Genomic DNA, 14,778 nt, shown 5'->3' with positions numbered 1-14,778 from the left:
TGTCTACTCTCTGGGTGGGTGGTAGCAAAGGGTGGGGATGGGGGAGGAGGGGAGGCACTGGTGCTCATGACCCAGCCCAATTTGGGAGACAAGGTCTTTGGGAAGAGAAGGGCCTGGGCTCATTGACCCTGCTGCCAGCTTTCACCCCTTCACCTTTTCAGGCCAGATGTAGGAGCACCGGTCGCATCAGTTGCCGCCCCCTGGAATCCGGGGTTGCACGCCTGACGGTGGCAGCGGCAGCGCCAGAAACTCGAAGGGGGCGGGGGTGCTCCCTTGCGCACCGGATTATTTTTGGCTCCGTAGCCTGGGCTGCTGGCTGCCTGTCGTGAGCGCACATACGTACACACACACACAGACACACACACACACACACACACACTCGCGCGCGCGCACTGGCGCGCACACACACGCACACATTTTTGCGCTCGCTCTCTCGCGCTCTCCTTTGTTTATTTTCTAATCTATATTTTTGTTTGAAGATCTTCTCTTCACTCTCTCCTGCCCGTCTACCAGTGCTCTCCTGGGCCTGCCGGGCGCACACCGCTCCCCTCCATCACCCCAGCCCTCCTCCCGGTCTCCCGGAGCTCGGGGTTTGAAGGTCACCTCCTTTCCAGTCCCGGTGCGAGCAGCGCCACCGCCGCCTCCTCCAACTGGAGTCCGTGGCACAGGCTGCGCTGCCCTGAAGTGGTTCTCGCAGCAGCGGTGGAAGCGGACTGAGCCCGGGGGCCGAGAAGGGTGGGGAACCCCAAACGCAAGAGGGGAATCCCTCCTGCTTTGCCCCAGCCCAGGCTGCACCCACGGTGGGGCGGGGGCTCTCTGCCAGCCCAGGAACGGCAGAAGCAACGGTAGCCGGACCCACGCGTGTGCCTCCGCCTCCGGGGCAGGAGAAGGAAAGTGTGAAGAGGACACCCGGCATCTAGAGGCGAAAGCCCTGCGCCCCGCCCCTGCATCCCGAAGGGGAGAACTGTGAGCCTCCAACCCAGGCAGAGCGCAGAGCCGCGGACGGCGCGCCCAGGGCCGAGGCACCTGGTGTTCCAGACCCTCTGGCCGTGGCCGTCAGGGTCCCGGGCTGTCCGTTCCGCGCCGCGCCCAGTCTGCCGCCCAAGCAGGGGCGCCAGGGCGGGGCTGACCTGCCAGCGAAGTTGCGGACAGCTTGGGAGAAGCCAGCACCCCCCTTTCGCTGCCTCCAGCTCCTGGTGAGAGTAGCTGGGGGTGCAGAAAGCGCAGGGAAATCCTAGGGGCTGGGTCCGAGTGGAAGGCGACCACTGGAGCCGGCTGGCCTGGAGTTCTAGGTAAGTCCAAGCGGAGCCTCTGTGTCCCCCTGGCCTGACCGAAGGGTCCCACAGCAGGAAGGGGCACCCCGGAACTGGTTTCCTCTCAGCGCCAAGGTGGGCACACTGGACTGGGAACTTTTTCAGCGTGGTGGAGAGGTCTCCCTGCATGTCCTCCCGGGGTCTCAAGATCCTGAACCCCCTATATCCCCAATCCGCATTGCTTCCAGAAGCATGCTCTTCCTCGCGAGCCCCAGAGCGCCTCGGGAACACCCAGGCTCCTTGTCTGTCCCTCCTGGGAGCGAGTCCCAGGTGCAAGGGGCGGCTGGAACCTGCCTGCGCACTTTCTTTAGCCTCCCTGGCCGGCTGGAAGCGGGCACTGATAGCGCCTCCCCAGTCCCTGCCTTCTCAACCGCCCATTTCTAGGTGTGAGGGAGGGGGCACTGGTGTAGCCCGGAGAGGGTGAACCCCTGGTGAGAGATGGGGAAAGAGCAGGGTCGCTGAGCTGGAGGGAGAGCGTCTGTGTTTATTGGCATTGTAGCCCTGAGATGCCACTCTCGACCCCAGGGGAGGGGGCCAGCTTGGGAACTCAGGACTTGGAAACTGTGCTTTAGAACGCTGTCCCCAGGGAAGGAGAGCCACGAGGTAGCGGATGTCTACGCAGTGAGGATTCCTGGGAGCGAAGGTCAGGGGTCAACCCTTGTAGGCTCCAATTTCCCCTGTGCAGGGATTGAAGCAGGGGCAGGGCTAGAGGGACTCTGCTCCCATATCCCCACTGCCCTGAGGTGGGGGGTATGTGTGTGGGGGGGCACTTGGCTGGGATGCTTCTGGTGCCTTGGAGACCCCAACTCCAGGGACCGGATGTCACTAGGAGCTCAGAAGCTGCCAGCAGGAACAGAGGGGAAGACCCAGACCGGTGGGGACTAGAAGCCACCAACTCCATTCTCTGTGGCCAGGCGATGGGGGTTTCCTTGCAATTGCTCATGCAAAGACCTGGGTGCACCTGCCTGCTCAGGGGCGTTTGGGATGGGGCTGGTCACGTGCTTGGAAATCTCTGGGAGGTTCAGGGAACTGGCCCTCAAAGCAGCTCTTCTCAGCCGAACTTAGGGGGTTAGCTTTGTCTGAGCCGCTGTGTGATATACCATACCTTGAGTTACCGCTTACAATAGTAATGATTATTTATCTTACATTTTTAAAACATCCAATGCACCGAGAGGCCTGGCCCTGTTGCCCAAGTTTAGGGCTCGCCCTAGCTGGTAATCCCTCCTTGCCCTGTCCTAGTTCATTCATCTTCCATTTCCCATTTATCTTTGTTACAAAAGAAAATAAAAGATGAGAGGGCCTGGTTCTTTTCAATTTTTTAAGTGGCTACAGAAGGCCTGGCTGGAGCCATCGGCAGATTTATTTTTGGCCAAAGTCTTTTTTCCTCAGTGGCAGAGGACCTGGGGCTGTGAAGGGTAAAGGTGTTCCTGGCAGGGGCTGACTGCAAACCTCCCTGCTCTTAGAGCTCATCTGGGAGGCACTGGGCCCAGGGGGATCCGCTGGGTCTCCCATAAATTAGCTCATGGTTGAGTTGGGGCAGGAAGAAATGGATATCATGTGGTATAATTTTCAAGGACACCTTAAAGGCTCAGAGAGTAGTTTTATGGTGGGGAAGAGCACAGGGCTCCTGGCTCTGCCACCTGCTAGCTGTGTGACCTTGGGCCAGTTACTTAACATCTCTGTGCCTGTTTGTTCACCTGTCCAATGAGAGTTCTAGTGGTAGTATTGAGCCCAAAAAGTTTGTGGGAGAATGAAATAAAGTAGTAAACTTAGAACAGGGTCTGGCACATGGTAAGTGCATGGATAGTGTTAGTTTTCTTTATTTATAAAAATTTAAATAGATTACTTCATCTTTTGAGCCTTATGACACCTGGTGGGATAGAAAAAGCAAGCAGTTTCCCTTACACACACACACACACACACACACACACACTCACTTTTTTTTAAAACAATGGATGAAATGGAAACAAAAAAAAAAGGAAGATTAATCCTAAAAGGGAGGATGCATGGAGAACCATCAGCATCTCCCAGAGAAAGCTGGTCCGACCTCTTCTCTTCCACTTGCCACATGTTCCAAGAAGGGTCGGCAGCATGCCGCCCCCTGCCTGGGATGCAGGTCGGTGGTATTTGACACCAACAAGTGCCTAGGCCCTCATACGAGGTGTTTAGGAGGGTGCCTTTCTCCTAGTCATTGGGAAGGCCTGCTCCTCCCCTGCCTCCTGGGTGAAAGTATCATCTTCGTAAACGCTGCTGTCCTCAGAACATGCTGTCTTTAATGTCACCCTGTGGCCCCAGAGTTTTCCACTCAGAAACGGGCCACACGCGGGTCTGAGTTGATCTCTCCTCCTGGAATTGACCCACTCTGCCCTATTTTCTCTTCATGATAATTGATGCTATTTTCTTACCTGCTCCTCTCTGGGCTCAGCACAGGCCTCTTAGACATCGTCATGTCTCTGATGGCTTCTTTTTTTTTTTAAGCATAAGTTTAGACTTTTCAGTTCAAGTCATACCAAATTATTGCATTGTAAACAATTTTTTAGATAGGTTTTTTTTTTTTTTTAATCTAGAAAATTGGCTTTGGCCTGTATAAATGTGTCTGATATCTCACCTTTCTAAAAGTGAGACCATTACCATTTTATCTGCTTTAAGCTGGACATGTGGTCATGAACACATTGCAAGAGGGAAATCGGATCTGACACAGAAAAGACACTGGGGCATTTCCCGGTGGCGGGTGTGAAGCCTGTTGAGGTCCAGTGCACATCCTCTGAAGGGCACACATGGCGAGTCCCACCTTGGCCACCCAGTATGGAGCTGTACAGCAAGCAGGCTCCACAAATCAACCCTGGTGGACTTTTCCAAAACCATCTGGTAGTTTGTCCCATTCACATGCCCCCAGATTGCCTAAGATAAGCTTGGTGTGCCCGAGTCCTCCAACTTGGAGATGATGTTTTCCAAGGAGCCGCGAGACTCTCCTCAATGCCTACCTCTGTTATTTAATATACTGCCTGCGGGCACAAGTGTAAATACTAAAACTTTGATTAAAGAATTAATCAGTGAAGGAACTTCAGCGTGAGGGGCACCCAGCTCCTTCGGAGGACGTCAGCCGAGTACACGGTTGTCCTCGGTTGCAGGGCTGGGGGTTCTTAGGAAGATGACAGATGGACTTATAAAGAGAGACATGCATCTTCATACTTTGTATCTACAGTTGCTCTGAGCACCGTCATCGCCATTGGTTTGTCACTGGTCACTAGACACAGAACTGTGGGTGACTGTTGCCTGCTACTACAGACGGGCGTGTCTGTCTTGGGGGAAGGAGCGGCGGATGCAGTAAATGTTTACTCAGGACCTACGACAGGTCGGAGGTCTGCTTGGGGAACAAGGCCAATGAGAACGTTCTGTCTTGGAGATTCTATTGTCATGGGGGAAGCCAGATAGTAAGCAAGGGTTGGAAATATGTTTTTATAAGGATACTGACAAGGGTTACAAGAATTATAATGTGACAGTATGATAGAGAGTGACTTGCAAGGTTTTTCCAAGGAGGAGAGATGTAGCTGAGGTCTGAGTGAAAAGAAGTAGCGGATATGGCACAAGCTAGACAGTCATCCCATGAGTTTTTATTGAGCATCTATGATGTGTCAAGCACTGTTCAAACACTTGAAATACACCATGATCATTACAAACAGACGTCCCTACCCCCATGGACCTTCCATTCTGAGGTGGTTATCTGCATGAAGAGAGTTCAGAGGGAGGAAACAGCGAGAGCAAAGGCCCTGAGGCTGTAACAATGATAACACTGTTTGGGTAAAGTTGGGTCATATCAGTGTTTTGAGGCCTGGTAAGGAGTCTGGATATTATTTAAACGGGAAGCTATTGGAAGGTTTAAAGCAGAGAATTACCTTGATATATTTTTGGCTTAAACATTGAGGAAAACACTGTCTGATGTTCTTGAGAAGAGTCAGTAAACAAGCATTCCAGGCCCGCCAGCTTCAGTCTCAAAGTTCTGATTCATCTCTGTGACCAAATTTGGTCTGTGGACTTCCTGGCATTTGGAAGGGTAAGCCCTATAAGATCCAAGAAATTCAACCTTGTTTTTGCCCCCCTTCTTTGGGGATTTAAAACAAAATCTTCCTTTCAAGAAGGGAGATTAATTTATAGGGGAAGAGAACGTCAAGTTTCTCAGTAATATGTGCTGTGTGGGGGTGGAACACTGAGCTGGTGTCTATATACAATGTCCCGTGTGGTTCTTCCCCTAAGTGTTCCTTCAAAGAAGTAACACTCTCAGCCCCTCCCATTCTCCACCCGCCCCAACCTCTTCCCTGTGGCTTGCCTGACTCGTCTCCTGTACAGGTCCTCTTTATTAATCATAAATTGCAGTAGGTTCCCTTTCATATTTTGAAAAATATGTTTTTATTGATATTTTTAGAGAGAGAGAAAGGGAGAGGGAGAGAGAAACATCTATGAGAGAGAGAAACATCGATCTGTTGCCTCTCCCTTGTATACACGAGGACCAGGGACCCAACCTGCAACCTGGGCATGTGCCCTGACCGGGAATCAAACCTGCAACTTTCCAATGCATGAGATGATGCCCAACCAACTGAGCCACACTGGCCAGGCCAGTAGGTTCCCTTTCAGAGTGTGGCCAGGTGTTTCTCCCACCGGTAGGTGTGATGATGGATACTGACAGGAAGAAGTGAGTTGCTTTGTGCTCTGAATGCACCTGCCATTGTGTGTCTCGGGAGGCTCTCCTGGCCTTGGAAGGTGGAGGATTTGGATGTCTGGATAGTTCAACTTTGTTCCCACGTTTGATCCCTGAACCTACCTCCTTATCCACAGCCCTGGAATCCCGTCATAGCCTGTTAGATACACTGTGATGACAATACTACGTTTATAGGTTTTGAACACTTCTTACACAACACAAGCTGTGCTGAGCTCTCTACCTGTTTTCCTGACACGTGCTCCTCTTCCCCCACCCCCAGCTCACTTTGTTCTCCTCCCACTCATCCTTCAGGTTTCAACTCCAAAGCCCCTTCTCGGGGAAACCTCCCTCTTGCCCTGTGTGGATTCTTCTTCCTTGCAGCCATCCCAGGGGCAGCTTTATATTTGTGTGAATGAATGTGTCTTATCCCTTTCTCTCACTCCCCGGAGGGGAACCGGGTGGGCCGCCCATGCACCTGTTTGGAACCACTGTATCGCTGGCATCCGGCGCAGTGGTTGGCACAGAGTAAACACTTGACGTGGAAATGATGGATGACTCCATTTGATTGTTCTATAACACTTAGAGGTGAATGTTTCCTATCCCCATTTGGCAGCTGGATAGCAAGGGGTAGGTGGCTTAAGCTGTTTGTTTCAGGACAGCAGGTAAATGGCACACCCAGGACTTTGGTGGTCTGAGTCCGTAGCCCGGGACATGAATCACGGCACACGTGGCCTCTTCTGCCTTTGTAAGGTGCTCAGGAGAGAGGAGGCAGTGCAGCCCAGTGGTCAGGTGATCGTGCTGCTTAGCTTGAGTTGCTCTGAGAAGTGGTGCAGTGGTTGGTCAGAGGCACACAAAGAAGCAGGGCACCTGCTGCTATAGGCCACACCCTTTCCTTATTGTACGAGAGTAGCCTGGATGGGGCTCTGCGGTGGTGCAACCTGGCTCTCGGTTTGCTGTTTTTCTCCTGGAACCCTCAGGCGCTGGCTGCCCAGAGCACCTCTGCCTGTGCCTCCAGGCCCTTGCTCTGAGTGCTTGGGCCACCTGTCTGGCCACAGGCAGTCCTCAGATATCGTACACCCAGGCTTGCGCTGTTCTGACAACCACTCAGAGCGCAGTTGGCAAACCGCTGCCTCTCCACCGAAGCATCATCATCCGAGTCAGCTCCCTTTCCCTTTTCTCTGAGGACAAAATTAGACCTTTGCCAGCATAATAGATCATTTTCACAATCACCTGTTCCTTGCCAGGTCTTGTCTTTCCTCGCGAAATCTCTTCTCTGTGAATTTTGGAATGGAGTCGGAGCTGCGGGTACGGACTTAGGTTTCTGAAATTGTCTTTGTATCATCAGCATCAGTTTCCTAAGAGCTAGGGCTTTGCACACATCACTTCATTAATGCTTTATTCCAAAAGCCTTTATTGTCTCCATTTTACAGATAGGGCAACTGAGGCCCAAAGACTAAGTTGTAGATTTACGAAGTTGCTTCCAGATCTATTCTGACTGAAGGTGTGTGTGGGCGTCGAGGGGAATAGCAGAGGAGCCGAGGTGGGAGGCTATGTGGGTGGTGCTTAGGATTTCAGAGTCAGATTGTCCGGCCTCAAATCCCAGCTCCAGCTCCATCACGTTCTAACTCACGACCTTGGCCTTACTTAACTTCCCTGGGCCCCATCCTTCCCCTAAAAATGGAGCTAACGATTATTCTTACATCGCAGGGTCAGTCTGATGACTAATCAGCCTCGTAAATTATGTTAGCACATGGTTAACACAGTCGTGGGGCTTGCTGTGATACTAGTGACAAGTATTGTCATCATTTAATAATAATAACAATAATAACATCATTCTTGTTACTGTTGCTGCTGGCTAGAATGCCACAGTCTCTCTAGTTAGCAAATAGACCCCGGATTGTGGTTCCTACATTTTCCTCTTGACTGTAACCACGATGATAAATTGAGAGCGAAAGGGGGAAGAACCCATAATAGCTGCAAATGTTGAGTTGAGGGAGTCGACAGACCCGAGTCTCTCCATGGATCTCTGCCTGCAGAGGACTGCTGACTGTGGCCATATGCACGGGCTCTGATTGATTGGCAGAGAGAAACACTAATTTATTAGACTCGTTATGAAAAGTGACAGAGCAGGGAATCGGGAGGCTGATTCAGCACCGGCAGCCCTGGCCAGATCCCAGTGGTGCTTGTGCCTCTGCTTCCCTTGGGACAAGCCCTCCTGTCTTGGTTCTGGGGTTGTGGCTCGTGTCTAGAGTGAGTCTCTTAAAGAGGCCCCGAGAGTGAAGCGTGCCTTTGTGGGTCTTTCCGAAGACCCACGCCACGGTCTGTGGCCACGGCACTGTGGGCAACACGTATTTTCCTTCAGCAGCCTTAAAAAGATGAGTTCAGTTCAGGCTGCTGCTGCTGCTGCTGATAAGATGATGGAGAAACTCCCAAAGGGAAGGAAAATGGTCCTCATTTGCACAGGCTGGGAAATTTCAGGAGTTTCCCTGTTGAGAATAAAGGTGAGCATTGATCTCTCTCTTTAGGAACATGAGGCTCTTGATGGGGGAGTGTCTCGTGCTTGATTTGGGGAATTTGGTCAGCCTGAATTACAGCAGGTAGTATGCTGGCTAAATAAGGGGATGATGGCACATTGACCTGAGCTGAGGGAGTTATTTTGGAGTTAGGGAAGCTTTGGGAAGACCAGGATCCCCGAGAGCAAAGGTGAGAGAGGACACAGGCTTTGGAGCCAGGCCTATCTCTCTGTGGAGTCCAGATTCTGTCACTTTCTAGCTGTGTGACCTTGGGCAAGTGAGTGTACCTCTCTGAGCCACCATTTCCCAGTCTATTAAAAGGCAGATGATTCTGCCTTTCTCACCGAGGCCCAATGCTGCAGAGTGAGGTGAGGTAAGCAGATGTCACATGGACTGCTCAGAGAAGTCACTGTGTGTCACATTTATTTACCTCCTAGCCTTCAGACAAGAACGTCTCATTCCAACACTCTTTGATAGAAAAGTTTTGTTCCTCAGTTAACATGCTTAGTTAACATGCCCATGGTTCTTGGAAAGATATTTTGTTTTCCAGTGAATTTCATTTGTTTTGTGCATGAAACGTCCATAGCTTTAATCTGTGTGCATTTGCAGTAACCTTTGAAAGTTCACGGTGAGGACAGGAATGATTCGCCCCCAGTCCATAAATTCAGTTCTACTGAATTATGCTCTTCTCTTGTCAGCTCATAATGAGAGATATTTTAAGAAAGTCGTTGGATCCCATATTTTAAAAAATAGATATTACATATACACACAGGAAAAGAATAACCATTGAAACTAAGGTTTGAGTGATTACAGCTAAGTCTAACACGAAGTGAAAAGGAACCATAATGCTGTTGAAAGCAAATGAGAGGAACCAAGGAAGATGGGAAGCTGTGACGAATCCACACTTCCTGCTGGTACTGGCTGTGAGGATATTTCCAAGGGCTCTGTTGGCTATCACTGTGCCATCTCTGCTCCAGGATCAGAAAACATCCCTCCTTTCTTGAGGTATTGATTGGTATTTATATTCCAGACACTCTAAGTGGAGAAGCTGACCATGTTCCCTTTTCACAAAGCCTGACAGGGAGCTCAGAGCCGATTTAAAGTCCAATTTTGACAATGTAGATTTGCTACTATGAGTTTTGCATATTAGCCTCACTGTTGATCCATTCGACTACTCTGCCTTTGTTTTAATTTTCACCTTTTATTGTAATTTATTATTATTTTTTATCCTTCCCCAATGACATGTTTATTGAGGAGAGAGAGAGAGAAAGAGAGAGACACATCAATGTGAGAAAGAAACATCAATCAGCTGCCTATGTGCCCTGACCAGGGATTGAACCTGAAACCTAGGAATGTGCTTTGACTGGAAATTGAACCTGCAACTTTTTGGTGCATGGGACAAAGCTCCAACAAACTGAACCACCCAGCCAGGGCTTATTGTAATTTTACTGCTTATTTCATTTTTTTTGGAAAAATTGCCTTTGCAAGGTACCTAAAATAAATATATGTAAGAGACATGAAATTTGCAAGGCACACATAAATAAGTTGCAGCCTTTATACTACCAGGATACCTTGGAAACAGGATAGTATAGTGCAGCGCTTGGTATTTTGAGTCCCAATTGGATGGTCTGTCTTATTTTGTCCTTCTCTTCTCTTCTCTTCTCTTCTCTTCTCTTCTCTTCTCTTCTCTTCTCTTCTCTTCTCTTCTCTTCTCTTCTCTTCTCTTCTCTTCTCTTCTCTTCTCTTCCTTCCCTTCCCTTCCCTTCCCTTCCCTTCCCTTCCCTTCCTTCCCTTCCCTCCCTTCCCTTCCCTTCCTTCTCCCCTCCCCTCCCCTCCCCTCCCCTCCCCTCCCCTCCCCTCCCCTCTCCTCCCCTCCCCTCCCCTCCCTTCCCCTCCCCTTCCCTCTCCTTCCTTCCTTCCTTCCTTCCTTCCTTCCTTCCTTCCTTCCTTCCTTCCTTCCTTCCTTCCTTTTCTGGAGCACTACTTATGATATGTAGATTTAATTTTATGGGGTCACTTATTGCTTTTCTCCTGCATTCAGTAAACACTTCCGGCCCAGGCTGTGGGTCAGGCACTGTGCTGGGCACTGGGGATATTGTATTGGGAGGATGTATTTGGTAGTCACCAAGGCCAACAAGATTCCTGCCTCATGGAGCTTTCTCTAGTGAGAGAGACCAACACAGACATGAAAAGGAATAAATGGACAATATAATTACCTGTTATAATCAGTATTAAGATGAAAACAGAATGGGCACTAACATAATAAAAGGGTTGATGCCACACTAGGCAGAAGGAAAGATCTCTTCAAGGAGAGACATTTAGGTGGCATTTAAGCTGAGACCTGGAGAATGAGGATCACTGAGCTCTGCAAAGAGGGGAGATGGAGAGGGGAGGAGACCTCGGTGGCCAGCGGCACCAGTGCATTCAAAAGCCCCAGGAAGGGGGGTGCTCTGCACATCCTGAAAACTTCAAGGTCGCCCATGTGCCTGGAGCACCATGATCAAGAGCGTTTTGATGTAGCTGGAGAAGCTGCAGAGGCCAGACAGGCAGCCTGGTCTTGAGACCTTGTGTTTTTTCTTTTTGAAGTGGGTAGGATCTTTGCTTGTACTGTTGCTCATAGATCTATTAAAGATGAGTGTGTGGCTGGCCGGGTGGCTCAGTGGTTGAGCATCGACCCATGCACCAAGAGGTCATCTGTTCAAGTCCCAGTCAGGGCACATGCCCAGGTTGCGGGCCAGATCCCCAGTGGGGGACATGTAGGAGGCGGCCAGTCGATGTTCTCTCTCATTGATGTTTCTATCTCTCTCTGTCTTTCTCACTTCCTCTCTCTCTAAAATCAATAAAGGGAAAAAAATTTTAAAAATAAATAAATAAAGATGAGTGTGTGTGTGTGTGTGCCTGCATGTATGTGTGTGTGTGCCTGTGTGCATGGGTGTGAGTGTGCATGTGTGTGTGTACCTGTGTGCATGTGTGTGTGCCTGTGTGCATGGGTGTGAGTGTGCGTGTGTGTGTGCCTGTGTGCATGGTGTGAGTGTGCATGTGTGTGTGCCTGTGTGCATGGTGTGAGTGTGCATGTGTGTGTGCCTGTGTGCATGGTGTGAGTGTGCATGTGTGTGTGCCTGTGTGCATGGTGTGAGTGTGCATGTGTGTTGCAGGAGGAGGAGAGGGAGCAGAGGGCACTGGTGTGGTGGTCTGATGTTCTGCTTACTTTTCACCCACAAGAGGGACAAGCAGTGGCTGCTGGACATTCTGTTTGCTACGTGGCCAGGGCAGAGCTCTGTTTAGTCTTGTCCTCCCTACGCAAGTCAGCCTTGTGCTTGTCGGTACATTTACAGAGTGACAACTTCTTAGGAGGCAGAGCCAGGCCCCATCGTTATGAACATATCTTTACAATGTGCATAACATTTAATGAGAAAATGGAGCTTGTTTCTTCACCTCAGACCAGCCTTTAAAACCCCCTCCCATTGGATCAGACATGTTTTAAAATGTAGGAAAGGCCTTGGGGACTCAGCATCTTGGAGTCTGTTTCCCAGAGCTTTGCGAGCTGGCAGCGAGGCTGGTGCGTCTTTCCCCGAGTTAGTGTTCTGGGCGCCCTCCCTCCTGATTCCTGTGTTTTGTTCTGCTGCTTCGGCTCCGCGGCTTGCAAACTGGCAGGAGCGCAGTGTGTTTTCCTGGTGCTGCCGACACAGGTAGACGCGGTGCCGCGTCCCCACCTGGTTCCCGGCCCGAGAGAGGCCGCGGATCGCCTGCACGGAAACGAGACCAGGGGAAGCAGCTCGCAGAATTTAATTCCTCTCCAGCCCGACTGGACTACTTAGTAGGGAAAAGAAGTGAAATGATTCATTCCCCGGAGCTGCGGATTGCTTTACAGAACGAAGGGAGGGAACCCACTCGCGGGGAGAGGCTCATGGGCCTTTGTCAGTCCCTTGATGATTTTCTCCTCACCTCGTTTGGGGGTGCCGAGGGGGAGTATTAATTCTGGTAGGCAGGAATGTGCCCCCCGGCGCACGGGGAGCAATGGAGAGCAGCGTGTGGAGCAAATGCTCCTCTTAAAACCAGTTTATGAAATGCCAGCAGATGTCAGTGTGCCCTTGCCGTTTTATTTTTTCCCTTTTAACTTTTTTAAAGCAACATTAGTTATTTTCAGTAGTCTCTCTCTCCCTCCCTCTCTCTCTCTTTCTCTCTCTCTCTCTCTCACACACACACACACACACACACACACACAGTCTCAATTAAGAGACCGTGAAGTAACATTTGTTTTGGAGGGTGCAGTGGAATTCATTCCATAAGGTGAACCCCTAAATCATCTACCTGTACAATCTAATTTTGTCGGGAAAGCACGCTAAGGGGCTGGTGTCTCCCCTGTCAGCACAGGGGCACCTTTGGGCTGGCCTCTCTCGTTCTGGACACCACGCAGGCAGGACCTGCTAGGCTGCTGCTGTCTTTGTGCAGGGAAACTGCTCCCATGCAGGCTTAGGACACTTCTGTCCGGGGAGGAGGCGGTCACTGCGCCTGGCCCATGCCCCCACACGCAGGCTGTGGGCAAGTACAGGCTTTGGCAGTGGAGGTGGAGGTCAGCCCCCGTCCCCTGCCAGCCCTCCCTGCAGCACGCAGAGAATGAGGCTTGATGGAATTAAGACACGTTCATCCACTACTTTGGTTAAATAAAACTGTACCAGAAACCAAAATCTGACCCACAATAATATCATAACGACAGGTGTTTCACAACACCCTCCATTTCCACTTTTGAAATAATATATATTTTTTTCTTGCTACAAAAGCTATGTATGTTTATTGTGGAAAACTGGAAAGAGGTTAAAAGCCCAAAGAAGAAAATGGGGGAGGGTGGGACATGTATATATATGTGTGTGTGTGTGTGTGTGTGTGTGTGTATAATTTTTACTTTTCCCAGAATAGTAGTGTCAAAATTCAAAGTCCAGTGTAAGTTCTATTTATTTATTTTCTTTTTTTCCAAGCCATTGTTTGAAAACTAATAATAGCCCAGGATCCAGCTCGGCATCTGAGAACCAACCAGTTCTGCTCCTTGATACAGCCCTTCATTCAAAAGCTGGAGTTTGCAAAGGACGGTGGGGGGAGGCTGGGTGCAGCCCGCCTTATAATGAGAACCTCTTGCCATTTTCACTGTTCCGAGTACAACAAACTGTGTGCTGATAGTCAGCTCCTCTGCAGATATTTTTGGATTAAAAATTGGACGCAGAAAAGGGTTTGACCAAAGTATTTAAAAATTGCTCATTTTAAGCTTAGGGATGATTTCCCAGCATTTACAGAAGTCAAGTGTAAAAGAAGTAGGCTAGTTTCCAGGCAGGGCATATTTGATGCTTCGCTTTACTTATTGAATAGTTTAGATGAAAATGGAACAATACGAAGAAAAAGAAAAATGTGGAAGTATGCTGAGAAGAATGTGTCCGCCCCTCACCAGAGACAACTCCTCTGATGATTTCTCCTGCGCTCTGTCATGGATCTGTTTTGCATACGTTTACACGGACTCCAGATAGTGGGGCGGGGGGAGTGGGGCATTCATAGTTCCACCCTTTTCCTTTTTAATTATTTTTTATCCTCACCTGAGGACATTTTTGCATTTATCTTCAGATAGAGTGGAAGGGAGAGATGGGGGAAGAGAGAGAGAAACATCGATGTGTGAGAGACACATCGAGTGGCTGCCACCCACACAACCCCAACCGGGGCCAGGGACAAACTGCAACCGAGGTACATGCCCTTAGCGGGAACCGAACCCGGGACTCTCCGGTCTGCAGGCCGATGTTCTAACCACTGAGCAAAACTGGCCAGGGCTGCCTTTTTAATTTTAATTTAAGGATATATTTTAGGGCACTTTCTGTACTCATACATTTTTGTTAATGGACATATAATATTCCATTGTACATATTTACATTCTTTAATTGGTCTCCTCTTGGGGGATTTTTGCACTTATTTTCAGTATTTTGTTGTTAAAATGCTGCTTTGAATATCCTTGCCACCACCATTTCCTGCACATGTAAGTTTGTCTGTGGGAGAAATTCCCAGAGATAACATTGCTAGGTCCAAGGAGATGTGCTTTTCATTTCTACAGACCTGCCAAGCCCTATGCTTCTTAGTGGCCGTACCGTTGAGAAGACACATTGAGGTTCTGGTTCTGATTTGGAGGCCGTGGTGCGAGGCGTGTTTATCTGTTGGAATGTTTGCAGTGGCTGTTATTTCTGGGTTTTTTTGCTAACAGTTTCCATCTGCCAGGTACTTT

General features: G+C 49.6%; 1 protein-coding gene across 3 annotated transcripts in view; it reads left to right on the top strand.

The window, feature by feature from the left end:
* The first annotated feature begins 437 nt into the window (after positions 1-437).
* RBFOX1 (RNA binding fox-1 homolog 1) overlaps positions 438-14,778 on the top strand; it is a 1,464,646-nt gene continuing 1,450,305 nt past the window's right edge. For 2 of the 3 annotated variants that reach the window (XM_036278891.1, XM_036278886.1), the window contains exon 1: positions 438-1,292. The gene's annotated coding sequence lies outside the window, so the exon portion shown is untranslated. The remainder of the gene's footprint in view (positions 1,293-14,778) is intronic. The other variant, XM_036278889.1, reaches the window with a different exon arrangement.

Source organism: Molossus molossus, unplaced genomic scaffold (genome assembly GCF_014108415.1).
Source record: "Molossus molossus isolate mMolMol1 unplaced genomic scaffold, mMolMol1.p scaffold_m16_p_3, whole genome shotgun sequence".
Classification (NCBI taxonomy): Eukaryota; Metazoa; Chordata; class Mammalia; order Chiroptera; family Molossidae; genus Molossus; species Molossus molossus.
Note: the sequence above shows the minus strand (reverse complement) of the source record. Positions and strands in the feature narration are given on the sequence as shown.